The 27,498-nt window shown below is 42.9% G+C and overlaps 1 protein-coding gene across 9 annotated transcripts in view; it reads left to right on the forward strand.

Annotated features, from left to right (window-relative positions):
• The window catches only part of PTPRT (protein tyrosine phosphatase receptor type T), a gene marked incomplete at both ends in the record, with an annotated part of 1,075,443 nt that overhangs the window by 167,367 nt on the left and 880,578 nt on the right, over positions 1-27,498 (forward strand). The window lies entirely within an intron of this gene.

Genomic DNA, 27,498 nt, shown 5'->3' on the forward strand with positions numbered 1-27,498 from the left:
GTGCTGCTATGAACATCGATGTGGCAGTATCCCTGTAGCATGCTCTTTTAAGGTCTTCAGGGAATAGTCTGAGAAGGACAATAGCAGGGTCAAATGGTGGTTCCATTCCCAGCTTTCCCAGGAATCTCCAAACTGCTTTCCAAATTGGCCGCACCAATTTGCAGTCCCACCAGCAATGTACAAGTGTACCCTTTTCTCCACATCCTCGCCAGCACTTGTTGTTGTTTGACTTCATAGTGGCTGCCAATCTTACTGGAGTGAGATGGTATCTTAGGGTGGTTTTGATTTGCATTTCTCTGACTGCTAGAGATGGTGAGCATTTTTTCATGTACTTATTGATTGATTGTATATCCTCCTCTGAGAAGTGTCTGTTCAGGTCCTTGGCCCATTTGTTGATTGGGTTATTTGTTATCTTATTGTTTAATTTTTTGAGTTCTTTGTATACTCTGGATATTAGGGCTCTATCTGAAGTGTGAGGAGTAAAAATTTGTTCCCATGATGTAGGCTCCCTATTTACCTCTCTTATTGTTTCTCTTGCTGAGAAAAAACTTTTTAGTTTAAGTAAGTACCATTTGTTGATTCTTGTTATTAACTCTTGTGCTATGGGTGTCCTATTAAGCAATTTGGAGCCTGACCCCACAATATGTAGATCGGAGCCAACTTTTTCTTCTATCAGATGCAGAGTCTCTGATTTGATATCAAGCTCCTTGATCCACTTTGAGTTAACTTTTGTGCATGGCGAGAGAAAGGGATTCAGTTTCATTTTGTTGCATATGGATTTCCAGTTTTCCCAACACCATTTGTTGAAGATGCTATCCTTCCTTCATTGCATGCTTTTAGCCCCTTTATCAAATGTAAGATAGTTGTAACTTTGTGGATTAGTCTCTGTGTCCTCTATTCTATACCATTGGTCCACCCGCCTGTTTTGGTACCAGTACCATGCTGTTTTTGTCACTATTGCTCTGTAATATAGTTTGAAATCTGGTATCGCTATACCGCCTGATTCACACTTCCTGTTTAGAATTGCTTTTGCTATTCTGGGTCTTTTATTTTTCCATATGAATTTCATGATTGCTTTATCTATTTCTACAAGAAATGCTGTTGGGATTTTGATTGGCATTGCATTAAACCTATAGAGAACTTTTGGTAATATCGCCATTTTGATGATGTTAGTTCTGCCTATCCATGAACAGGGTATATTTTTCTATCTTCTAAGATCTTCTTCTACTTCTCTCTTTAGGGTTCTGTAGTTTTCATTGTATAAATCTTTCACCTCTTTTGTTAGGTTGATTCCCAAGTATTTTATTTTTTTTGAGGATATTGTGAATGCAGTGTTTTTCCTCATTTCCGTTTCAGAAGTTTTGTCGCTGATATACAGAAATGCCTTTGATTTATGCGTGTTGATTTTATATCCTGCCACTTTGCTGAATTCATTTATTAGTTCTAGTAGTTTTTTTGTAGACCCTTTTGGGTCTTCTAGGTATAGAATCATGTCATCTGCAAATAGTGATAATTTAAGTTCTTCTTTTCCTATTTTTATGCCTTTAATTTCTTTCGTCTGTCTAATTGCTCTGGCATAGATAGCTTTTACAATGTCAAGGTAAGTTCCTGTTATCCCTAGTTTTTCTAATGTTTTGAACATAAAGGGATGCTGTACTTTGTCGAATGCTTTCTCTGCGTCTATCGAGATGATCATATGGTTCTTATCTTTAAGTCTATTGATGTGGTGAATAACATTTATTGATTTCCGTATATTGAACCATCCTTGCATCCCAGGGATGAATCCTACTTGATCATGGTGCACAATTTTTTTGATGTGTTTTTCTATTCGATTTGCCAGAATTTTATTGAGGATTTTTGCATCTAGGTTCATTAGAGATATTGGTCTGTAGTTTTCTTTCTTTGAGGTGTCTTTGTCTGGTTTCGGAATCAGGGTGATGTTGGCCTCATAGAATGAATTTGGAAGAGCTCCCTCTTTTTCTATTTCCTGAAATAACTTGAAAAGTATTGGTATTAATTCTTCTTTAAAGGTTTTGTAAAACTCTGCTGTATACCCATCCGGTCCTGGACTTTTCTTGGTTGGTAGTCTTTTGGTGGCTTCTTCAATTTCATCCATTGATATTGGTCTGTTCAAATTGTGTGTATCCTCCTGACTCAGTCTGGGCAAATCATATGACTTAAGGAATTTATCGATGTCTTCACTATCTTCTATTTTATTGGAATATAGGTTTTCAAAATAATTTCTAATTGTCTTCTGTATTTCTGTAGCATCTGTTGTGATATTGCCTTTTTCATCCTGTATGTTAGTAATTTGAGTTCTCTCTCTTCTTCTCTTCGTTAGCATGGCTAAAGGTCTGTCGATCTTATTTATTTTTTTGAAGAACCAACTTTTAGTTTTGTTAATTTTTTCAATAGTTTCTTTTGTTTCAATTTCATTGATTTCCGCTCTGATTTTAATTATTTCTTTCCTTCTGCTACATTTGCTGTTGGTTTGCTCTTCCTTTTCTAGGGCTTTGAGATGAAGTGTGAGCTCATTTATTTGTTGGTTTTTACTTTTTTTGAGGAATGACCACCAGACGATGAATTTTCCTCTTAAAACTGCTTTCATTGTGTCCCATAGATTCCGATATGTTGTGTCTGTATTTTCATTTATCTCTAAGAATTTTTTGATTTCCTCCTTTATGTCTTCTGTAACCCATTGATCATTCAGTAACATATTGTTCATTTTCCATGTGATGTAGGATTTTTCCTTCCTTCTTTTATCATTGATTTCCAGTTTCATTCCATTATGATCAGATAAAATGCATGGTATTATCTCAACCCCTTTATATTTACTGAGAGTTGCCCTATGGCATAATATATGGTCTATTTTTGAGAAGGATCCATGTGCTGCTGAGAAAAAAGTATATCCATTTGATGATGGTTGATATATTCTATATATGTCAGTTAAGTCTAGGTTATTGATTGTGATATTGAGTTCTATAGTTTCTTTATTCAACTTTTGTTTGGAGGATGTGTCCAATGGTGAGAGAGGTGTGTTGAAGTCACCCAAAATTACTGTGTTGTGGTCTATTTGATTCTTGAACTTGAGGAGAATTTGTTTTATGAATGTTGCAGCACCATTATTTGGTGCATAAATATTGATAATTGTTATGTCTTGTTGGTGAATGGTTTCTTTTAACAGTATATAATGTCCTTCTTTATCCCTTTTGATTAATTTAGTCTAGAAGTCGATTTTATTCGATATGAGGATGGCCACCCCTGCGTGCTTACGAGGACCGTGTGCGTGGTATATTTTTTCCCATCCTTTCACCTTCAGCCTGTGTATATCTTTTCCAATCAGATGTGTCTCCGGGAGGCAGCATATTGTTGGATTTGTTTTTTTAATCCATGATACCAGCCTATGTCGCTTTTTGGAGAGTTTAAGCCATTAACATTCAGAATTACTATTGATATATGGTTTGTACTTCCATCCATGTTTGATTATTTATCCTTTTTTTAAAAAATTTAGTTTGTTTCTCCATGATTATCCTTCCCCTCGCCCTCTGTCTTTACCGAGGCACTTCCTACTGATGGTTTTGGTTATTGTTTTTCATTTCTTCCTCGTGTAGTGTTTTGCTCAAAATGCTTTGCAATGCTGGTTTTCTGGCTGCAAATTCTTTTAACTTTTGTTTATCATGAAAGATTTTTATTTCATTGTCATACCTGAAGCTTAATTTTGCTGGATACAGAATTCTTGGTTGGCATCCATTGTCTTTCAGTGTTTGAAATACATTGTTCCACGACCTTCTTGCTTTCATTGTCCGTGATGAAAAATCCGTTGTTAACCTTATTGGTTTACCCCTGAATGTAATCTGTCTCCTTTCTCTTGTAGCTTTTAATATTTTCTCTTTGTTCTGTATATTGGATATCTTCATAACAATGTGTCTTGGCGTTGGTCTACTGTGATTTTGTGTGCTCGGTGTCCTGTATGCATCTTCAATTTGTATATCTGTTTCCTTTTTTATTTCTGGAAAGTTTTCTGTAATTATTTCATTCAGCAGGTTACTCATTCCCTTGGTTTGAATCTCTGTACCTTCTTCTATCCCGATGACTCGTAAGTTTGTTTTTTTTATGTTATCCCATAACTCTTGGATGTTTTTCTCGTGATTTTTTACCAGCCTTTCTGAGTTGGCTAGACTCTTTTCAAGATGATATATTTTGTCTTCATTATCTGACGTTCTGGCTTCTACTTGCTCCACTCTGTTAGTGATACTCTCAATTGAGTTTTTAATTTGGTTTATCGTTTCCTTCCTTTATAGAATTATTGTTTGATTATTTTTTATAATCTCTATCTCCTGATAAAGATGCTTAACTTCTTCTTTTATCTGTTTATGTAATTCATTCTCAATGTGTTCTTTCGCTGCTTGAATTTGCTGTCTTTTATCCTCTTTAAGGTTCCATTCCATCTGTCTAAGGTGTTCCTTGAGTTCTTTATATGACCATTTTTCTGATGACTCTAGGTCCTCCTGAATATTTAGGCTGTCCTGCATTGTTTGTACTCCTTTTCTTCCTTGCTTTTTGAAGCTGCTCATGTTACTTCTTGTTCTGTTTGACTGATGTGTTACTGTTTACTCCTATAAATTTATTTGATGCTTGGGAGGAAAGGTATTAGAAGGGAAGGGAAGAAGTCACTAAAGAGAATGAGAGTAAGCAGGTAGAATTCAAGGAAGGGGGTTAAGATAATTGAAAAGAAATGAAAAGACAAAAGAAGAAAAAAAATAGGAAATAAAAAAAGAAAAAAATTAAAAAAAATAGTAAAAAAAATTAAAATTAAAATTAGAAGAAAAAAAATTTAAAAAAAATTGTAAAAAAAATTTAAAAAAACAACAAGAAAGAAAAATGAAAATGAAAGAAAAACCCAAATCAAAAAAAAGAGAAAAGAAAAAAAGAAAAAAAAGAAAAAAAAACTAATAAATGCAGTCTTAGAGTTTGATTAACTTCTCTTCCAGTAGGTGGCGCTGTGCCCACCAGCCAAGTTTCTCTTGTCAATACGCGGGAACCAATCACTGTGCAGCAGCTCCTCCTCCCAGACTGGGCGAGTCTCCAATCCTGAGTGCCTAGGGCCTCCTCTTGTGTCTAGTCACTTCCCACTTTTCCTCTAGCCAGGCCCCTCTCACGGGTGCCGCTCACTACAATAATGGCTACACGCCAGGTCTGCTGCTCCTGGGAGCCCTGTTTTCATGAACGACTGGGCACACTCTCCCAGTTTGCCATTCCCTCAGACCCTAAGTTTGTAGAGCTTGGGGCTGAGAATCCTCAGCGAATTTTACTTGCCCTCCGGTAGCCACGCCCCTGGTAGCTGGTGCATGAGACCTCAGCTGTCAGCACTGGTGGGAGCAGTAGTTCCGCGCCGCGGGTCCCGTGCCACCTCTGATTCCCTCGGTCTGGCTATCGCGCTCACGGGAGAGCTGGGAGGGGCCCTTAAGGTTTCCCCGATGTGTGGAGAGGGAAGGCTAGGGAATTACACACCTGTAGCCGCAGGTTTCAATGAAGTTATCTCCTCCGCCGCAGTCTGATGACGTCAGTTCTCTGCCATGGTTGTGTCTCTTGCAAATGGCGACAGTTCGTTTCCCTTTGCCGGGCGACCAATGCAACGGGTGGGTCCTTACTGTCTCTCCCAAGACCCGTTTCAAACCTGTGGCCACTACCTATGACGGCTCGGTTGGCATTTACCTCCATAGGATGAGAAGGGCTGACCAGTTGTTTCAGCCGGATGGATTAGTGCTGAGTCACAGCTGTTTGTCTGTGGGAAGCAGGCGAACGGGAGCTTGAATTCAGCCGATCTGGGCTCAGTGTGTGTTCTGAGAGGCCCAGACTGTTCGCCCCAGATCCACGTCAGCTCAGCATTGCCCAGTGATGCACAGTAAAAATATTTAATTATTTTTCTGTCTTACATTCTTTCATAGCATCTTTATTAAGATCCTCAAGCACTTGCTGCAGGCTGGTGCAGAATGACTTGCTACTGCAGGTCGAGGGCACAGGCGCCACTGGCTCCTTCAAGCTCCATCGCCAAAAGCAGGCGGGCAGCTAGTGGTGAGCCCCTTTTCCGCGCCTGTGGTGCACAAACCCAAGAAGCCGGTAGCAGGCCGCGAGCGGACCCCTGGCCCACCAAGAGCGCCGCAGCAGACAAGCACGCGACACCGAAGGCCGCTGCCACCAAGGACAAGGGCAGCAGTAGCAGCAGCAGCAGCAGCAGCAAGGCCAAGAAGGCAGAGGCTGGGAGCAAGAAGTTGAAGAAGGCAGCCAACCCCAGTGTCCCCAAGGTGCCCAAGGGCTGAAAGTGAGCACCCCGGCCCCACACGCAACAACGTGGAGGGAGACTGTCCCCGCCGGGCCACGACCTCACCTCCCCTACCCCACGTGCTGCTCTCTGTGCCTGTGGTTTTTAGTTGCCCATGAAGAGATGCTATGTGTAGTAATTAAACAAAAGGCAAATAGGGGTGAGGTACAAATGTATGAAGGTATTAACTTGAAACAGGTATACATTTATTATGAGAAATAGTTGGGGAAGTAGTGGGTGGCTGTATCATCTGTTTTCTCTCTCCCCAGCCCCTCTCTCATATAGACACAAAAATGCCCATGGGTGGGATATAGAGGGTGGTGATAAACCAGATCACGGGAGTCACAAACTGAGTCTAAGCTCCTCTCGTCCCAACCATGTGACTGGGGCCAAATCACTGAGCTTCTCAGCCTTATTTTTCTCAACTATACCAGAAGGAAGGGTAGCACCCACCCTTGCATAATTTCCAGAGCTACTTTATTTCTACATAAGATTTAAATGAAAATATGTCAGTGCAGTTGCTTATTGAATGAATAATTCCATCTACTGCAGAGGGATGATCTTGGTGGCAAAAGTCCGTTTGATTCCACTAATATTTACCAAGCGCCTATTCTGTGCAGAGGCCAGTGAGGGTGATCAATAGAGGGGGGACCACCTTCTCCTGAAATGGCCTTGTTATGAATGTTTCATTTTTCTCAAATCAATGATCTTCAGGATGACAGTGCAAGCTTCTTTTCATCACTCTGATATGATTAATTCATTCATCATGTTAGACTGATTTAATTATTTATTATGTCGTTTTGTTTATTTAATTTGCATATCAATTGCCAGGGTGCCGCATATCTCAGCTTCCTGCAGAATCATATTAAGGAGGTTTTGATGCTGATGCAGGTTCCAGTGGTCTCCCCAGGGGCAGAAAACGTTTTGGTAATTGAATACTTAGGTGCTGGGATGCAACAGCTAAGATTTTTTTTTTCTGACCCAAAGTTCAACCAACTCTTTCCTGACTCCATCCAGGGAGACAGCAAGTTGTGAATTATGCATTCTCGTCTGTCCTCTGGTCAATGTTTGCATATTTTGCTTTTCCAGGTGGGAGGGGGGAGCAGCTTTTCCCTTGAGAAACAGCTATCCCAGACTCTGGGTTCTTGGGTTAAAAGAAAGAATGCTAGCCATAATTATCTCCTGCAGCATCTCCTGATTCTCTGATTTTAATCCGGACCCTGGGAGAGAGGCCCTAAAGAGGCATCTCCCATGTTCCCTTCCCCAGCTTCCCATTGGGCGGCAGGAGAGGGAGAGACTCTAGGTTTACTGGCCTTCCTGGTCATGGGCATTGTATGATGTACACAGAAGGCCCAGGATGGAGTCCTGACCTTTCTTAGCTCTGTCACTTTGGAAAGTTACTGAGCAATACCAGCACTGAGCACAGCTGAATCGCGTGTTTCAGGTACTCAGATGAGAAATTTTTTTTTGCATTTGGTGATTTTTCCCAGTGTTCCTGCTCAGTTACTGGTGTTGCATAACAAACCACTAGAAACGTGGAGGCTCCAAACAATAGCCATCATTTATTTTGCTCAGGCATATATATTTTGGGTCAGGTGGAAGGAGCTTGTCTCTGTGCCAGACAGGGCCTGTTGGGACAGTTGGGGGCTGGAGAATGGCTTAGTTACCTGACTGCCAGGTGAGCCTAGCTTGGCCTCTGTGTGTGCCGCTGCCTGGGCTCCTTCACAGCATGGAGGTGAGCATCGCAAGGGAACAGGAAGAAACTGCCTGGCCTTCGCTAACCTGGCTTCAGAAATTACAGAGAACCGCTTCTCCTCCATCCATCCTGTTTGTTGAAGTGTTCACCGCCTCAGCCAGGTTCAAGGGGAAGGGACGGAACACATACTGATGGGGTTGTGTGAGAGTCACCGGATGGGAGAACATGTAGGAGATCTCGTTGCAGCCATCTTTGGAAAATGGCGTCCCCAACTCCTCTGAGACAGAAGTGTTTCCCATCTTTTACACATGAGGAAATGGGAGCGACTTTGGCTATGTGAATTCTATATGGCCAAAGGCTTGTGACTGGTGGAGTGGCTTTGAGTCTGGCTCTGAAAGACAATTCGTTGCCACTCATTATCATAACAACAAGCATTTATGGAGCTCTTCCTATATGCCTACTTTTCTAATCAACTCCGCCCTCCTAACAAGCTTTTGCAGTGGATACCGTTATTAGCCTGATTTTATGGATTATGACATGGAGGTCATAGAGCTATTATGGGCCTGTTCAAGGTCACATGGATCAGAGTTCTAGCTGGGATTCTAACAGCCTCCAAAGTCCACACACTTAACAATATACAGTTATGGTTCTCAAGTTACTCTGCAAGTTGGTTATAATGACCATTTTGAGATCCTCTTTCCTTCCACACCAAAAACAGGAAGAATTTTGTTTATAGTAGTCTATCCTGCCCCCCCCACCCTCCCTACAGCAGGTGGAGCTTGTGCGTGCAAAGTGGTCCAGACCTCACACGCATCAACCCAGTGCATCAAGAAGATGGACCTTTTAGCCATCCTGTTCCTCCACACTCCTGGATACAGCTTCTCTGATTGTCTCCCCACTTCCTTAGTTTCTTCTTTATCCCAGGAAGGATTTGCAGCTTTGGATTCACACGTGCCATTCACATCCCACCCTCTGCCTGCACTTGCTGCAGGGGATGGCTCCAAGTGAGCCGCACTGTTCTCACTTGCAGCAGGTGGTCGCTTTGCTGGCTTGCTGTGGGGATTAACAGTTGCACATGCTGGACAGGCACATAGTAGGAGCACAGTGGCTGCCTTCCTCCCTCCCTCCCCTCTCCCCACCTGAAGTGCACTTGAGGCTGGGAGCTCTTTTGGTCCTCTTACACCTGGAGTTCAGATGTTGTCCTTCTTGTGCTCAGCCATGAGAACCCAAGGAGGTTTAAGCTGCCTTAAGTAAGTGGCAGTGAGTTAGACTGAAAAAAAGAAAAAGAAAAGAACAAGTGGCTTTTGCTTTGAGGCATGGATTTCTGCTCTTAGTGGAGATAGGTTTTTTTTGTTTTGTTTTGTTTGTTTTCTCGAATTACTGGGGCTTGAACCCTGGGGCTCTATCACTGAGCTATATCCCCAGCCCTTTTTATTTTATTTTTGTTCTGAGACAGAGTCTTGCTAAGTTGCCTAGGCTGGTGTTGAACTTGTAGTCCTCCTGCTTCAGCCTCCTGAGTAGCTGGGATTGCAGACATACACTACTGCACCCGGCTGAAATGTGGTGGATCTGATGCCCAGATCCTCTCTCCTGGGAGTGAGAGAAGAAGACTAAGACGGCCCTTCCTAGGGAGTCTGCTTTTACTGTTCACTCGTTAGTCTAGTCTCCTTAGACTTGAGGACAGCCCCATGGGGGGCCCTGCACTAGAACCACACAGCTAAGCTGCTCCTAAATTCCCAATCAGGAGGAACCATGCAGTGATAAATGTTTGTTTTCTTAAGCCACTAACTTTGGGGTAATTTGTTATGTAGCAGTAGATAGCTAATACAACAGGAAGTTCTCATTGGCTATTACCCACTAGAGGCTCTGGCCTCCTACCACATCACTGTGTCCCCCTTTCTTGGTCCTTTTCTTTTCATTTGTCCTTTCAGGATCTTTCTCAAGAGATGGCCGCGCACTCCAGAATTCCTAGGACTTAATGTAATGAAGAATTTTGCTTTTTTAAAAAAATTTACTTTTGAGATCTTAACTTCTTCAAAAAATCAAACCTCTCCTCTTAGCGGTGTCCAGATAGGCCTCACCTTTTACGAACACATAAAGGGTTTTCCCTAAACAAAGAGCCATTGCTTTCCTGTGACCAGTTCTGCTGTTCTAGGTCAGCTGGCTCCAGGGGTAAGCGAGTTCTGCAGCTATTCCCCATCATGTAATCCAGACTCAGTGATTCAGAGTTGGTAAGTAACCTAACTGGGCTTCATCTGGCTCCAGAGACTGTCTCTGCCAAGTGCCTTAGGATGCTTCTTAGACATTTCCATTGAAGTTTTCCTAATAGTAGGAGAGAATGTGTGTTTGCTCTCTGGGGTCCGGGGCACAGCCAGAGTAACCTGCCTCAAGCAGGACATTTCTTTAAAGTTTCATGCTTTAACTTAAAAATTAATGTGAATTTTTAATTCTCTTCATAAATATATTCATGTTGGTTTTAACATAATATTGTTAGTCAGGCTAATCTCAGTTATCCTGCAATAACAAACTCCAAAATATGAGTGGCTGCTTTGATTGGGGAGTGTGCCTGGCATCTAGTTGTCCTCTAAGCTGTGAGACAGCTGTGTAACAAGAGGTCGAATTTTCCCAAGTTCTGGTAGCACCTCAGGGTTGGGATTCTTAATTTGTGGCTTAGGAGGAGATGTTCAGGTCACTGGGGGTGTACCACTGAAGGGGGGAATAGCAGGACTCCAGCTCTTTGCACTTCCTCTCATTCACTTCCTGTTTTGCTTTGTGACACATTCTCGCCCTTATGTGCTGTCCCCCAACCACAGGCCTAAAAGTTATCCAGGATCCTGTTGTGCCCCCATCCAGTGGTCAGTCTGTGTCACTTCCCCTTGAACCTTGTGATTTCCTTGACAAAGACAATGTAGCAGAAGTGGTGCAGCTTGACTTCCAAGGTGCGGTTGGAGAAGGTGCTGTACAACTCTTGCTCTCTTTTTTCTTGGGACACTCACTTTGGGAGCTCTGAGCCACCACATTATCTGTAAAGCAGCTACACTCTGCCGGAGCCCAAGATACTGCACATGGAAATACCACCCGGAGGGACCTGAGACCCCACGAAGAGCAAGAGACGCACACGGGCCCTGAGCTGCTCTCATCCTTCATGACCACAGCCATGCCAGGTCATCCTCAGCCAGAACTGCCCAGCCAAGCTGTTCTCAGATTCCCAGCAGAGACCACGAGAGACATCAATGGTTGTAATTGTCTTAAACAGCTAATTCTGGGGTGACTAGTTGCATAACAGCAGATAACTGGAATAGTCCTCCTAATGAACTCTAACCATCTAAAACTCCTATTTTGGCTCAACCATCTTGACACGCACTGTTCAAATACGAAGAGATTTTGTTTTTGTTTCGCCTTGATTGCTGGGCAGGAGTACTAACTCCCCTTTCTGCTCCTCATCCTCCTGCTGTCAAGAAGAAAGTGTAGAGAGTGCTGGGTTCCTTGGATCCGAGCACCAAAAAAGCACCAAAAAGCACCCCCTCCAGTTCTCCCATTTTCCAGCAGTGGGCGCTGGTAAGTGGAGCACAGAGCCACCCATGGAGAATCAGTGGGGTGACTGTTCTAATGTACAGGCTCAATGCCCTGGTTTTTTATCGAGACCTCAAGTTCCTTCCCTCAGGACCTCCCCTTGATGGGTCACAGAAACCCTGCCCTTAACTAGCCTCTAGGGGTCAACTGCTGCAGGGGAGGACAAACTTCGATCTGGGGCCAGTTTGGACAGGTGTGTTTTAAATTACTGAATGTTATATCATAAATATTTTAACACAATTTCCAGCGAAATCCTGCCCCATGTTACTTAGCCATGAAACAATGATTTTGGTTCCCATTCATCCCAACATAAAAAAAAAAAACAATTAATGGCATTAAAAATTTCTTGATCATTTTTGGAAAACTTTTCAACCTGCTAGCAATCCTAAGACATTTTTTACTGATGGAAGTCGTTTGAACCAGATGTTAAGGCCATCCTATGAAATTTTCCCCTCTATCCAGTCGAAGATATCACTGGGATGCCAGTGGTCAGACACACATTTGCAACAAGGAAACAGACAAAAGGGACATAACAAAAACTTGCCATTTTACCCATTTTAAGTGTATAGTTGAGTGGCATTAACAACATTCAGAATATTGTGCAACCATCACTACTATCTATTTTCTGAATTTTTTGCATTATCCTCAGAGAAATCATGCCCATTAAACAATATGTCCCCTTTCCCCCCACCGCCTGGCAACCACCATGTTGCTTTCTGGCTTTATGAATTTGCTTATTTAAGACACTTTGTATACGTGGAATCAGACACGCTTTCAGATAGCCTTCACACACACACACACACACACACACACACGCATTGGAACACAGCCATGTTCATTAATTTATGTATTGTCTGGCTGCTTTTGCGTCACACAGCAGAGGTGAATAGCTGCAACAGACACTGTATATCCTGGGGACCCGAAAATATTTGCTCTCCAGCGCTTCACAGAAAAAGTTTGCAGAACCCTGAATGCAGCTGGGGGTGGCCAACCTCTATGATTATTTCATTAGCCTGGGAGAGAAGCCTCGTTTTCAGCTTGTTGGGGATGGAATTTTGCAGTGGAAATGTAACTTAGATCTTGAACTCAACTTGGTAAAATTCCTTCTGCGTTCAGCCTCCTTCATTTTTGTAGTTAAAAGTTTCGCGACGATAGATAAAAATAATGTGTATTTAAAAATAGCTCAGGGAAAAATATAAATGTTCTCATCACAAAGAAATGATAAATATTTGAGTTGGTGGCTATACCAGGTACCCTAAATTGATCATTCCGGAATATTTACATATATCGAAACATCACATCACACCCCATAAATTATTTGTCCATTAAGAATAAAACCCAACTTTAAAAGAACTAGAGGGCGAACCACCTCCACATCGGCCTGCTTTCTTTCCTTTTTTTAAAATTTGATTTTATTTTTATTTTTCCCATTCCAAGGTCTAACCAATGTAAAGCTCTCTGTCCATCTTGCCTTTCCTAATTTAATGCCCTGTATTTCTACCAGGTCATCTTTATGCCTTTCCTTCTTCCATGGGCTGCCCCTGCCCACCTCCCACAATTGTTTCTCAGTTGTGAAACAGTATCTGCTAAATCATCTAATGTTGCAAGCTCCCTTTTCCTTAGGGTGAGTAATGAATTAGTTCTCCTTATTTAGATTTGACCTTTCTTTGTGTTATCGTTTTATCTTTTCCATGAAGAGAAATAAGACTTTCGATTTAGAGTTCTAAAACTGTGATAGTACCTGTTTTCAAAGTCATTTCTCAATTTACTGTGTTTGTTTAAAAATACAAGTCAGGTGACTATCTGCTGTCCTTCTCCAAACTCGTCATTTTCACCCTCCTGTGGAATGGTTGAATGTACTCTTTGGTGAGAGATCATGTCAGGAAATGGGGCAGAAATTTCCAGGTTTATGGTGGCCTTTTTAAATATATGCTGTGGCCCTCTCAAGTTTTGATCATTATTGCTTTGGACCCATTTGATTGTAAGCTCATACATTAAAAAAATAAACACTTTGCTCTCTTAAAACAAACCAAAACCCAAATCCCATATGTAGTAGATGGTTTTACTACCAGTCACTTGTCATATTGATGTTGGTCCCCAGGTCCCCCAAGACCACAGCCAGGCCAGGTTTTCTCATCTCTCACTGTTCTAGACTGCGTCTCTCATTAAGAACCATGCTATCACTGTCTGCAGTAGTACTCCCTGGAATCCTGGCCACTCGGAAGGTGGGGGAATTGCAAGTTCAAGGCCAACCTTGGCAATTTAGGGGGACCCTGTCTTCAATAAAATTAAAAAGTTTAGAGATTGGTGGTAGACCATCCCTGGATTCAATCCTCAGTACTGTGGGGTGGGGGGGGGGTGAGGGGAGCAGACTCACGCTATCGTGTGGAAGTCATACTTGTTCCCTGTACAAAATTTTTAAGGATTTAGCGTCATAAGAGAAAGGTCTTGGTGTTGGGATCAGAGAGGTGAAGGTTCAAAACAAGCTCCGTATACTCAGTACATCCCACATGACTTTGAGTAAATATAGAGAACATAAATTGGACATAATAATACCCATCTCATGGCATCTACCCATTCACTCACTGATTCATTCACACAGTAGATATTGGGTACCTACTTGTAACAGATGCTAGGGATGCTGTCCTGAGACCTCATGATACGTGATAGTTGTAGACTTACTGTCCAGACGATGTTGGAAGAATCAGGTGCTTAGTACAAGGGAGCTGGTCCTAGTCCAGGACCATGCTGCTCACAGGTGTTGGCAATCCCAAGTCATAAGGCACACTGTCACCTCGTTAGATGGTTGCCCTCATTCCTAGCATGTCCCACCAGTTGACTTTGCTCCTGGGATCAAGACTCGGGGCTCATCTCTGCTGCAAGTGACTGACCCAATCCTGGGTTCTGACCAGGAGCTGTTATTTCCTGTGGCCACTGTCTCTCCTGGTTTACTGCTTGGGAGAAGCATCTTATAAAAATCAGTGGCCTGTAGTTTTCTTTCTTTGAGGTGTCTTTGTCTGGTTTCGGAATCAGGGTGATGTTGGCCTCATAGAATGAATTTGGAAGAGCTCCCTCTTTTTCTATTTCCTGAAATAACTTGAAAAGTATTGGTATTAATTCTTCTTTAAAGGTTTTGTAAAACTCCGCTGTATACCCATCTGGTCCTGGGCTTTTCTTGGTTGGTAGTCTTTTGATGGCTTCTTCAATTTCATCCATTGATATTGGTCTGTTCAAATTGTGTGTATCCTCCTGACTCAGTCTGGGCAAATCATATGACTTAAGAAATTTATTGATGTCTTCACTATCTTCTATTTTATTGGAATATAGGTTTTCAAAATAATTTCTAATTGTCTTCTGTGTTTCTGTAGCATTTATTGTGATATTACCTTTTTCATCCCATATGTTAGTAATTTGAGTTCTCTCTCTTCTTCTCTTCATTAGCATGGCTAAAGGTCTGTTGATCTTATTTATTTTTTTGAAGAACCAACTTTTAGTTTTGTTAATTTTTTCAATAGTTTCTTTTGTTTCAATTTCATTGATTTCCGCTCTGATTTTAATTATTTCTTGCCTTCTGCTACATTTGCTGTTGGTTTGCTCTTCCTTTTTTAGGGCTTTGAGATGAAGTGTGAGCTTATTTATTTGTTGGTTTTTTCTTTTTTTGAGGAATGATCACCAGGCGATGAATTTCCCTCTTAAAACTGCTTTCATTGTGTCCTATAGATTCCGATATGTTGTGTCTGTATTTTCATTTATCTAAGAACTTTTACTTAAACTAAAAAGTTTTTTCTCAGCAAGAGAAACAATAAGAGAGGTAAATAGGGAGCCTACATCCTGGGAACAAATTTTTACTCCTTACACTTCGGATAGAGCCCTAATATCCAGAGTATACAAAGAACTCAAAAAATTAGACAATAAGATAACAAATAACCCAATCAACAAATGGGCCAAGGACCTGAACAGACACTTCTCAGAGGAGGATATACAATCAATCAACAAGTACATGAAAAAATGCTCACCATCTCTAGCAGTCAGAGAAATGCAAATCAAAACCACCCTAAGATACCATCTCACTCCAGTAAGATTGGCAGCCACTATGAAGTCAAACAACAACAAGTGCTGGAGAGGTTGTGGAGAAAAGGGTACACTTGTACATTGCTGGTGGGACTGCAAATTGGTGCAGCCAATTTGGAAAGCAGTTTGGAGATTCCTGGGAAAGCTGAGAATGGAACCACCATTTGACCCTGCTATTGCCCTTCTCGGACTATTCCCTGAAGACCTTAAAAGAGCATGCTACAGGGATACTGCCACATCGATGTTCATAGCAGCACAATTCACAATAGCTAGACTGTGGAACCAACCCAGATGCCCTTCAATAGATGAATGGATACAAAAAATGTGGCATTTATACACCATGGAATATTACGCAGCACTAAAAAATGACAAAATCATGGAATTTGCAGGGAAATGGATTGCACTAGAGCAGATTATTCTTAGTGAAGCTAGCCAATCCCTAAAAAACAAATACCAAATGTCTTCTTTGATATAATGAGAGCAACTATGAACAGAGTAGGGAGGAAGAGCAGGAAGAAAAGATTAACTTTAAACAGAGACGTGAGATGGGAGGGAAAGAGAGAGAAAAGGGAAATTGCATGGAAATGCAGGGAGAGCCTCATTGTTATACAAAATTACATATAAGAGGTTGTGAGGGGAATGGGAAAATAAACAAGGAGAGAAATGAATTACAGTAGATGGGGTAGAGAGAGAAGATGTGAGGGAAGGGGAGGGGGGATAGTAGGGGATAGGAAAGGTAGCAGAATACAACAGTTACTAATAGGGCATTATGTAAAATTGTGGATGTGTAACCGACGTGATTCTGCAATCTGCATTTGGGGTAAAATTGGGGGTTCATAACCCACTTCAATCTAATGTATGAAATATGATATGTCAAGAGCTTTGTAATGTTGTGAACAACCAATAAAAAAAAAATCAATGGCTCTGCTGGTCCTGTGTGAGTGTGCGCTTCTCTGCTCATGAGGTGTATAATTTCATTGACCATCATGAATGTGTCAGTTTCATTGAGATATAATGCAGAGTTGCTTGGTCCCATGGGGGCTGGGAACCCTGGACTCGACCAGAGTCAAAGCTGGGGAATCCCATGTGTCCCCCGCCACCCCAAGCCCTGTCCCTGAGAGAGCAGCCCCATGGAACACAGATCCACACCTCCTCCTTTAAATGTCACCATTTAAGAGCAAGATAAGCACAGAAACTGTACCATCCAAATGGACCAAAGGGTATTGTGATTGGGAAGGATTGTCGTATATTTGGGGACCCGTCTCTTAGTTTCGTTGGTGAGGATAGTGAGGCCTATCGGGGGACAGGGGCACCTTTGTTGCAGTGATATTTATGGACCGATTACTCTGTGCTCACACTCTGGGGACACAGTGACAAGCAGGACTGAGAGTCCGTAGGAGCCCATCTCCAAAATGGCCCTAAATTAGAATCCCGCCTCCTGGTTCTCCTTCCCTGAGAAATTCCTCCCAAATTGTTCCAAGGTGGAGGTGAGACCAGTGGAATTCAGCAGAAGAAAAGATTTGTTCCAAGATCAGATTATAATCAAGAAGGGCCGGTCCCACCTGGGTCTCGCTCTCTGTTGAATCCCTCGCTCTGAAGCAGCCGTGGTGAGCAGTCCTGTGACGAGGTCCATGTGACCTCCCGCCAGAAAGCACATCTGTGCGATCTCAGAGGATGTCGCCTTCCGATGGAACAAACTTAACAAGTGCCATGCAAGGGCAGTCAGGCAGTGATGAGAGATGACAATAATCACTGTAATTTATGAATGTCTCTGTGAATCGGGGTGTGGGGGGTGTCAGGGAAGAGAAGTTGGCTGCGTCTCCTGCAGCCTGTGGTGGAGTTGGCTGAGGAGACGGGCAGGGGGTGAGGCTGCCCCGAGGTGGGCAGCGGTTGAGGAACTGCAAGGCAGGTCACTGGAGCAAAAGTATGACAGTGTTCCACCAGAGGAGGCTGGGGAGGTGAACAGGGGCCAGATGGCGTGGGCTGCTGAGGCCCTGTGTAAGCCAGATCTCATGCAGGACTTTCTGTGGTCACGGTAGCATTCTTGAGCTGTTGCACACTCAAAATGAGGCTCTTGTGTGTGAGGAACTGAATTCTTAATTTCATTGAATGTCAGTGGATTTAAATTTAAATTGCTACGTGAGGCTGGTGGGTTCGGTGTGGGGCCGTGTGGATGAAGTTCCAGCAGCACAGCGGCAGGATCTCCTGGGAGTTCGTGGGAAGAGCTCCCTGGTGGCCAGGGAAGGATGGATGGAAGGTGGCAGAGGGAGGCAGGAGGACAGGTCCAGGAGAGAGTCCATGGCTCCTCCACCAGAAACCCTGAGTTTTGAGGCCTCTTGTGCCCTCCCGGGGCCCCAGGACCAGGTGAGGATTGGAGCAGCTGAGGCAGCAGTGTGGTCCCTGTCCACCTGGCCTAGCCTGATGCAGAGATGTGGCCTTCATGACAGAGGTTTCCTGGTGGCTGCTGAGGATGGATGGGTTCAGTATTTCCCAGAGGACGATCTGTCCCCAGCCACTGGTGCTCACAGCAGTGCCCACTGTTCCCCTCAGTTTCTAAGACTCAAGTAGCATTAGGTATCTGGAGGCTACTTATTGCTTATGCTTTGGTCTCTTTATTCTGCCTCACAGGTGTTTCAGGAGCCCCAGATGACATGAACCTATGGAGACCGCTTGATAGTGAGTGGCACATGGTAGAGCTGATGACTCTTTGCTGCTCTTCTCTTTATCATGGTCACCAGCATTGTCTTGAGTCAGGAATCTCTAGCTACCTGTGCTGACCTCATCTGAACCCCCAGAAGTAGACAGGGCCCCATCCAGAAGCTGCTGCTTAGGCTGATTCCAGGGGACAGTTGGGATTGGATTTGGTAGGATGCTTCAGAGGGGAGCCACTGGCTCAGGGGGAGCAGGTTGGAGGAAGGTGCCAGAACATTTTGGTCCATTTGCATCAGATGCCTGGGATTGTCCTGAAAGGGGTGGGGTGTGTGTATGGGGGTTCCAGGAAGTCGGTTAGCTTTGGGAAGAGTGGATGTTCCTGAGTGAGGCTCAGGGGAAGTGGGAACTCTGGGGGCTCTGTGCTGTGACACCCAGTGGCACTCTTGCAAGTGCTTCTGATAGAAAAGAAAACCTGGCTGGAGGGTCCTCTTGCTTCCTGTGGCCTCCGGGAGAGCGTATGTGCAGTGAAATGTTGACTGGCACCACGCCAGGCCTTTACATTCCACTCTCCAGGTCCCTCCGGTGCTGGCTCCCAGGTGAGTCCTATTCCCTTGTCCTTCATGTCCCTCATTTCTCTTGCCTGAATTCACTGCTGTCTTCCTCTATTTCTTCTGCTGATGATATACCCGCTCACCAGGTCTCCCCTCGGCCATCCTGCTGTTCTCTGTCCTCGTCACTCACAGGCTCTGTTGCCATGTGGTGTTCATTCACACCCTTGCTATGGGTGGTTCTCAGGTCTCGAGTCTCTCTTTAACTCCTTCTGCTGGGTATTCCACCAAGGACTTTGGTATTAGAAGGACTTAGGTTCTTCTTCCACTACTCATAATACTTGGTCAAGTTGAAGAACTTCCTGAGCCTATTTTCTTATCTATATGAGTATGAATAATGATCCCTACCTGAGAGGTTATTGTAATAACGTGACATGCCTGGAAGCACATAGTAGCTGCTCAATAAAAGGTACTGAGGGACGGTTGAGTGAGCTTAGAGTCATGGGGTTGGGGTGGGGAGCTGCAGTGTTAATTAAAGATATTTTATTTCAGCATGCTGATTTTAGAATGGGAGATTGTTTTTGTTCCACATTAGAATAATGAGAAAGCTCTTATCTTTATTGGAATCCTTCTACCGAAGGAGGAGAGCTGTATTTGTGTCAGAGATAATGCAGGCTTTTTACAAGCCTCTGTGTGATAGACAATAGCAAGGCCTTTTAACTAGCGTGCTCAGGACTTTTTCTGTCTGTCTCTTTATGTGGTCTGGCAATTCCAGTCTTGCCTTGGCTTCTCGGTGACTTCTGTGGCATTTAAGTAATTTCTTTGTGAATAGAGGGGCGTGTGTGTGTGCGCACGCACACACACACACACATATACAACCATGTTTGTACACTTATGTGAACAAATGTATGAATATACCTTCCTACTTATACCTGCAAGCTATGTGCCGGGGCACATGAAGGCAAATGCACATCTGTTAGCAATGCTTGGATTGGTGCAGGTGAGCACGCGTGTATGTTATTGGATGAGAATGGGGTGCTTTGTTGCACATAAAGCCCAGATAGATGTGCTTGACCTGTCGAGTCAGCTGTCGGCCCGAGGGGCGAGAACAAAGTGGAACTGTCTGATTGGGAGAATAGGGTGGTGGTATTGGAGGGCAGTTTGGGACCTATGGGAGCTGGAGATGGGGCTCGTGGGCCCAGGGACATACCTCCCATGTGAAATAGGAAAAATGGAATAAGTCCCAGACACCAAAAATCAGGCTGCGAGAAACAAGGCAGGAAATGGACTGAATTATGGCCCTCTCGTGCAAGGGGAAGCCAGCCAGCAGCAACTCCAAGGGTCTCGAGACCTCCACCCTTTTTCTAGTGGGTTGTGGGCAGAGCTCTGGTTATACCACACAGCAGACTGTACTTGTCCCCAGAGTGTCACCTGGACATCCCCAGATCCCAGGATGAGGCCAGGACCCAGCAAGCAGCTGTTGCCCTAATGTCACATGGACAGTGTGGAGATGTCCCTTTGAGAGCAGACTTTGCATCCTGGGAGGACTTTGCCAGGGAGGCAGAAGTAGCTGGATGTGCCAGGACTCCCACTGTGGCTTTGCCTTTGGTAGTGAGCTCGGTGACCTTGGAGAGTCACTCAGCCTCCTGGGATCAGTGTAAAAGATGAAACAGCCTGAGGATGTAAATAAGTATCAGTAAGCTGAGCTCCGTGACTGGCCGAGAAGTGTCACTCGAGCAACGTGAGCTCTTTCCTCCTTCTCAACTCACCTCCACTAGTGTTTCCAACCCTGAGATTCAGCATGGCCTGGACAGGCTGCACCTGGCTTGAAGGGAGGTGGGTACGGGCCTCCTTTCGGGCTCCAGGAATGAGTAACAGTCCTCACTAAACCCTTGACATAAAGAAGAACAGAAGAGATAAGACCCCAGATCTGCCTGGAGACCAAATCTGTATAAACCAGTCTCTGCTGCTGGCTGGCCCCGGCCTGCAGTGCAATCTTGGACAGGTCACCTACCTCTGGGGTGTGGGAGATCTCCTTCACAGGTTATAAGATGTACCCTGTGCCTGGCACAGGGGAGTAGCTTCTCTGGTCATCACATCCATGACCTCTGACCTCTGCATGGTAAGAGCGGTGGTGGTAAGTTGGAGGGTGTCCCCAGGAGGCAGCATGAGAGAGGATGGCAAGGATGGAGGTCACTCACGTTAGCAAAGCTAAGCAGGGCAGAGCTGACCCTGCTCCCCGCCCCGGCCTCCTCTCCACCTCTGTGTCCCTTGCTTATCAGAATCTGTCTGCCCTGGCCATCTTCTGAATTCTCAAAGGCGCTTGCTGCTCTGGGGGCCTTCCTGTAGCTCTGTTTGCCTAATATTTTTTTTCTTCAGTTTTTGGATGACCTGCTTCTTCCATTTCCAGATCTCACCTTCTTGGAGAGGCTTTCTCTGTTCGTCCTGGAAGTCTCGGCCACGGTCTGCCAAGCTCTGTGCTTATTTCTTCTGTCCTCTTTGTCATGTGGTGTAACTGTGTTACTGTTTGTCTGCTCCTTTGTGTCTGCCTCCCACACCACGCTGTGAGCTCCCCGAGGACAAATGGATGGCTCCTTCGCCTGCTCTCCCATCCCCTAGCCTGGTGCCCACCAAGTAGTGCTGCCCAGTACAGATGAGTTATTTGGGTTCTCATGGGTACTGATGGCCCAATGGTGGAACTCACCGGGGAGCATCTCAAGGTCCATCTAAGGAAGAATGCTTAGTCCATCAAGGACCCAGTGTCCTCCAGGGATGCATGAACCCAAAGCAGGAACCCTACAGATTGGCGATGCTGCCTAAAGTTGATAGGAAATCGCGTCTCCCTTCAGAAGAGTTGAGGGCCTTGGTGACTCTGCTGCTTATAGACTCTTCCTGTGGGTCTAACCTTGGCCTCTGGACTGGAGGCAACTGGGAAGAGCAACATGTATAGGGAGCAGCATCCTGCCTGGGTCGGTGACTGTCTTGCTTACAAGTGCTCAGCCTTCCGAGCCACCACCAAAACCCATCCTGAGAAAAGGGGGAAAAAAAAGAAAATGAACACAAATTCGATGCCTAATGGAGTTCAGTGATTTTTTTTTTGTTGCACTACAAACTTATGAGTTCACTTATGGTCTGGGCAGCTGGTTTGGCCTCTACCAGGCTCTCAGAAACACCCCCTTACATCTCTGGTATTTAGCAGGCTGTCACATGGCTGCCTCGGTTCTCCTTTTTTGTGGGTTCCTGGCCTCCAGCAGACTAGCTTAGGTTCATCAGGCCTCCAAGGGCGAGCCCAACACACAGCACTTTGTAAAGCCTCTGCTCGTGGCATGGCTGTTAATGTCTTTTTTTTTGTTGTTGTTGGTTGTTCAAAACATTACATAGTTCTTAATATATCATATTGCATAGTTTGATTCAAGTGGGTTATGAACTCCCATTTTTACCCCGGATACAGATTGCTGTATCACATCAGTTACACTTCCATTGATTTACATATTGCCATACTAGAATGGCAGTATGTTAATGTCTTTATGACCAAAGCAATCAGTGGCAGAGCCCATGACATTGTAGGAAGGGATGACCCCAGGCTGAGGTCACAGGGAGGAAGATGTTGCAAACAATCTACCGCTCTGCCCTGTGCAGGTGGTCACAGGCATGATCTGATTCATTCCTTGAAAGATCTCATCTCTCCTTAAAAAAGGGTTTCATTTTTTGCTTTTCATAGATAGGGAGCTTGAGGTTCAAGGAAGTTGAAGGAGGTACATTCACACAGTTGGAACTGTCTATGGAAAAATTGTACCAGATGAATTTAAAGAAGCAACAACGATGTAATTCAGGACTATTGCAGCCAGGTGCTGTGCTGCTTGTCTGTAATCCCAGCAATTTGGGAGGCTGAGGGAGGAAGATTCAAAGTTTGAGGCCAGCCTAGCAATCTTGCAAAACCCTAAGCAACTCAGTGAGAGCTTGTCTCAAAATAAAAAATTAAAAGGGCTTGGGGAGTCGGTTGGTGCTAAAGCTCCTCTGAGTTCCTTTCACCATTAAAAAAAAAATATACTAATTACAGTAGGAAAGGGACCCAATTCAACCCTCCTGAAACAAAAAGCTGGAGAGTTTTTAAGAGGTGGAATTCTCAGGTCACCTTTGTTGCTAATTGGCCTTGCAGAAAGAAACGTAAACTTCCTCACATCTTCATGACAGCTGATAGTTTTAAAGTTGGAGCAAGGCATTGGAGTTAGGCCCCTACCCTCCCACAGACACTGGAAGATGGGGATACTCACATTTCAAATAGATCCTTCCTAGGTCCTAAGGAAAGGCATTTCTTAGGTTGCAAAACTGGTCAGAGATCAGATGATTTGCATATATTTCAAATGTACCGATAGAATTTGCAATTACTAGTTTTGTAAGGTACATACTTTGAGAAGAGAGAGGCAGGGGCCCATGGTCAGGAAGAAATCTATTTGAAGTCTAGTTGAATGGAGGGAAATATTAAAGGCATGTTTGTCAGAACTGAGGTTACCCAGGTTTGAACCCATCTGTACCGGCACCGTGTGCTCCCTCCTCTGTGATTCACGTGACCTCACAACACAGACTGCAGTTTGGGGGAGGTGACTTTGCCTCCATTTAGAGGCAGCTTGGGCAGTGTCTGAAGAATTTGTCGTCTTATTTGAATAAGAGAATGCATTTAACACATGGATAGATCCTAGAAAATTACAGATGCAACGTATAGAAAAACTAGATCTTAAAATAAGCTGTAGAATTCTAGATCCACAATGTCAGAGCCAGAAAGGGCTCATGAATACAAGTTTCTCTATTCCCCTGGCTGTACCAGTGGGAACTGAGGTCTTGTCCAAGGTCACAGAATGAGACCTCTTTGAATCAGGGGCTGCACCCAGGGCTCCCAACTCCCAGTTTCTAATGCTGAGTTCTTTCTACCTCATTCTCAGGGGGCTTTGCACCAGCGGCTTCTCCTGTTTTCCTTGTCCCCCCCCCCTCCCCTCCTTTCTTTCTTTTTAAAGGCTCACTGGCAGCTACTGCTCCAAGGCAGAAAATGTATTCATTTAAATGACTTCGTTTGGAAATAGAAGCTTGAATAATGATGTTACCATTTATAATTGCTCTGATTAACCACACCACCGTTTTGCAGTTTAGAATAAAAAAAGCCTCATTTCTTTTGTGATGTGAATTTTAATTGCTTTTTCTCTGGAAGACCCCTCCAGGCAGACTTGAAAGTCCCCCAGCTTCTAGAATGTGGAAAGACCCCTCCCGGCATACCTGTGTGATCTCTGGCCCCTCGGCTGAGATTTGGGGTTGGGATGTTCTGGGAACACCTGACTGACTTGAGATTGGGGAACAGTAGCTACCTGCTTTTATAGTCACTCACCTTTGGACCAAAATTTAAAATCTCCTTTGGAGGAATCACAGTATTAAGAGCCCCACAAGGCCCAGACTGGAGACCTGGGATAAGGGGATTTAGGGCTCTTTTCTAAGGGCGTTTGATGCACACAGTGGTTGTCATCCCTGAGATTACAAAGAGGGCAGAATCATCCATAATTTATCTGCCCATGAATGTGTCTTCTTGGATGGATTTACTTTTGCTTTACTTTTTTTTTAAACCTTAAAGATATTTCAGTTATTGTTTGACATTTCACCCATACCAAATAAGAATCAACACAGTGCAGTGGGAAAGACAAAGAATTTAAGAAAACATAGGTGAATATTTATTTGATCTCAGGGGGAGAGCAGGGGCTTTCCAAATACAAACCAACAAATAAATTATAAGGGTACAGGATGATGAGTTTCGTTACATAAAAGTCATAAATGTTTGTAAGTAAAAATACAATCACAAAAAGACCAATCAGAGTAAAAAAAAATTACAACATAAGATGCACAGTAGTGGACTATTTGTAATATATAAAAAAACACTAATAAACAACAAATGATCAGTGTCTTGCTAGAAAAGTGAAAAAGGGCACGAATAGACAATTCACATAAGAAAAATAGCCACAGTCAATAAAAATCTGAAAAAAGAAAACAATCGGTTTTACAACTGGAATATAAATTTAAGAAAGATAGAGGTATCATTTTTCTCCATTTACATTGACAACCGTCTAAACACTGATATTGGCAGGGGTGAGGTGATGTGATTCTCCAAAGAAAGTAAATTCCTTCTGCCTTTCGGACGGCAATTTAATACTAGCCTGAATTTCTCAACAACAGGGCACATTCTGAGAAATTCATCATCGTGTGACTGGCCCCGAGAGTACTCCCACGTGGAGGGTGTAGGCCAGTCATTTGCTCTGGCCTCTTGATGCAATCAGAAAGTTGCAGTAAACACGAGACACAGTAGGTGGTGGGTAAAATGTGTCAGGCACGTTTTTTTTATAGGCACACTTTATTAGGCAAAAGGAATAGGCTCTATTGAAAAAAGCATAGTGAATGTATCGCCCAATAACATGGCTGCTCATGTTCATTATCAATAGGAGGTGCTATGTGTAGTTGTCTGTGTTCTAATTTTACATGACTGGCAGAGTGGATACACAAGTTATGCATTCTGCTATGACAGCACAGAATACGAGTTGTGCATTCTGCTATGGCGTTGCGATGGCTATGACATCCCTAGGTGATAGGAATTTTTCATTTCCATCATAACCTTATGGGACTACCACTGTATACTCTGCAGTCCACTGCTGGCTGAAATGTCGCTATGACTACATGCAGTTTTAGAATCTCAAAATGTACATGCCCTTTAACCTTGTGATTCTATTCCCAGAAATTTATTATTTCATGGAAACAATTAGTGATGCTTACAAAAAAAAAAGGTAATCTCTAAAATCTAAAATGAGATCACAGTATTTGGGATGCGAAAATGAGGGAAATAAATATAAATGTCCAGAAAAAATGGCTAAAGTAATTATGTGGCTTTCATTTTTCTTTTGCAATTATTTGCAGATACGAAAATCATGGTAGTTTCAAATAATAGGGAATGCCATATGAAAAGTCTCGTTCTAGGTTTAGCTTAAAAATTAGTAAATTAATCTTTATATGTACTATATTACTGATTTTAATTTAAATTATACATAAACATGTAAATGAATGGGGGGAAAACAAAAATGTGTTCACAATTGTTGTCTCTTGGTGGTGATTATGGACAATTCTTCATTTCTTTAAAGGAACTCCCCAAGTATTTTTCATATTTACTATAAATAAATACATCTTTTAAAATCAGAGATTCTAATAAGTGATGTGGAAATAAGATACTCTGACAAAAACAAAGGAGAAAAAGTCAAGACATTTAGGCTGGACGAGGCTGAGCATTTATAAACTGGTTGCCCTTGTTGACATTTTGACACCCTCTTCCCTCTTTTCTGTCTGGAGAGTGGGGTAGATATAGGCTCTCATAAGATTGTTCAGATAGAAACTTCAGAACACAGGGAAAAGAGTGCAGTGTTGAATAAACTCTCAGTAAATATTAGCCAGAGTTCCCCATTGGTCTGCCTGTAATTTGGGATTTGGAACCTAGGTTCTTGATTTTTTTTTCTTTGAAGTTTAGTCTGAGATTTTGTGTTTGTTCTGACTTTTTCTTGTTTAACCACAGCCACTTGTTTTCCCAAATAAGGGCTAAGTCAGACTGGCTGGCTAGCTTTGTTGTTGTGTTAAACAAAAATTGAATGGGCATATTTAGATTATATCATGCATGATTCTTCAAAAGATGGGGTATAGATTCTTCATTTTTCCTCCATCTTTCTCTTATCAAATTGTTAGAGTTCTCTAAAATCATCATTCCCAGGGGTAGTAACTAAACAATTGTTTGCATATCATGTTCTTGGAAAAACTTGTAAAATCTTTTGTGAAGTTTGGGAGGATACATCAAAAGCTTCTCATAATTAATCACATCAATAGACTTAAAAACAAGAATCATATGATCATCTCAATAGATGCAGAAAAAGCACTTGACAAAGTACAGCACCGTTTCATGTTCAAACACTAGAAAAACTAGGGATAATAGGAATATACCTTAACATCATAAAAGCTATATATGCTCAACGTAAGTCCAACATCATTATAAATAGAGAAAAACTGAAATTATTCCCTCTAAAAACTTGAACAAGACAAGGATGGCCTCTTTTACCACTTCTATTTAACATCATCCTTGAAACTCTAGCCAGAGCAATTAGACAGGAGAAAAAATTTTAAGGAAAAGAAGAAGTCAAACTACCATTATTTGCTGATGACATGATTCTATATTTAATAGAGCCAAAAATTTCACCAGAAAACTTCTAAAACTCATAAATGAATTCAGCAAAGTACCAGGTTATAAAATCAACACCCATAAATCAAAAAGGTTCCTATACATCAGTGACAAATCTACTGAAAAATAATTAGGAAAACTACCCCATTCACAATAACATTTTATATATATATATATATATATATATATATATATATATATATATATATATATATAAAAGCTGGGAATCAATCTAACAAAAGAGGCAAAAGACCTTTACAATGAAAACTACAGAACACTAAAGAAAGAAATTGAAGATCTTAGAAGATGGAAAGACCTCCCATGCTCTTGGGTAGGCAGAATTAATATTGTCAAAATGGCCATGATACCAAAAGTGCTATACAGATTTAAT

The sequence above is a fragment of the Spermophilus citellus genome (genome assembly GCF_964194105.1).
Source record: "Spermophilus citellus genome assembly, chromosome: 4".
Taxonomy (NCBI): domain Eukaryota; kingdom Metazoa; phylum Chordata; class Mammalia; order Rodentia; family Sciuridae; genus Spermophilus; species Spermophilus citellus.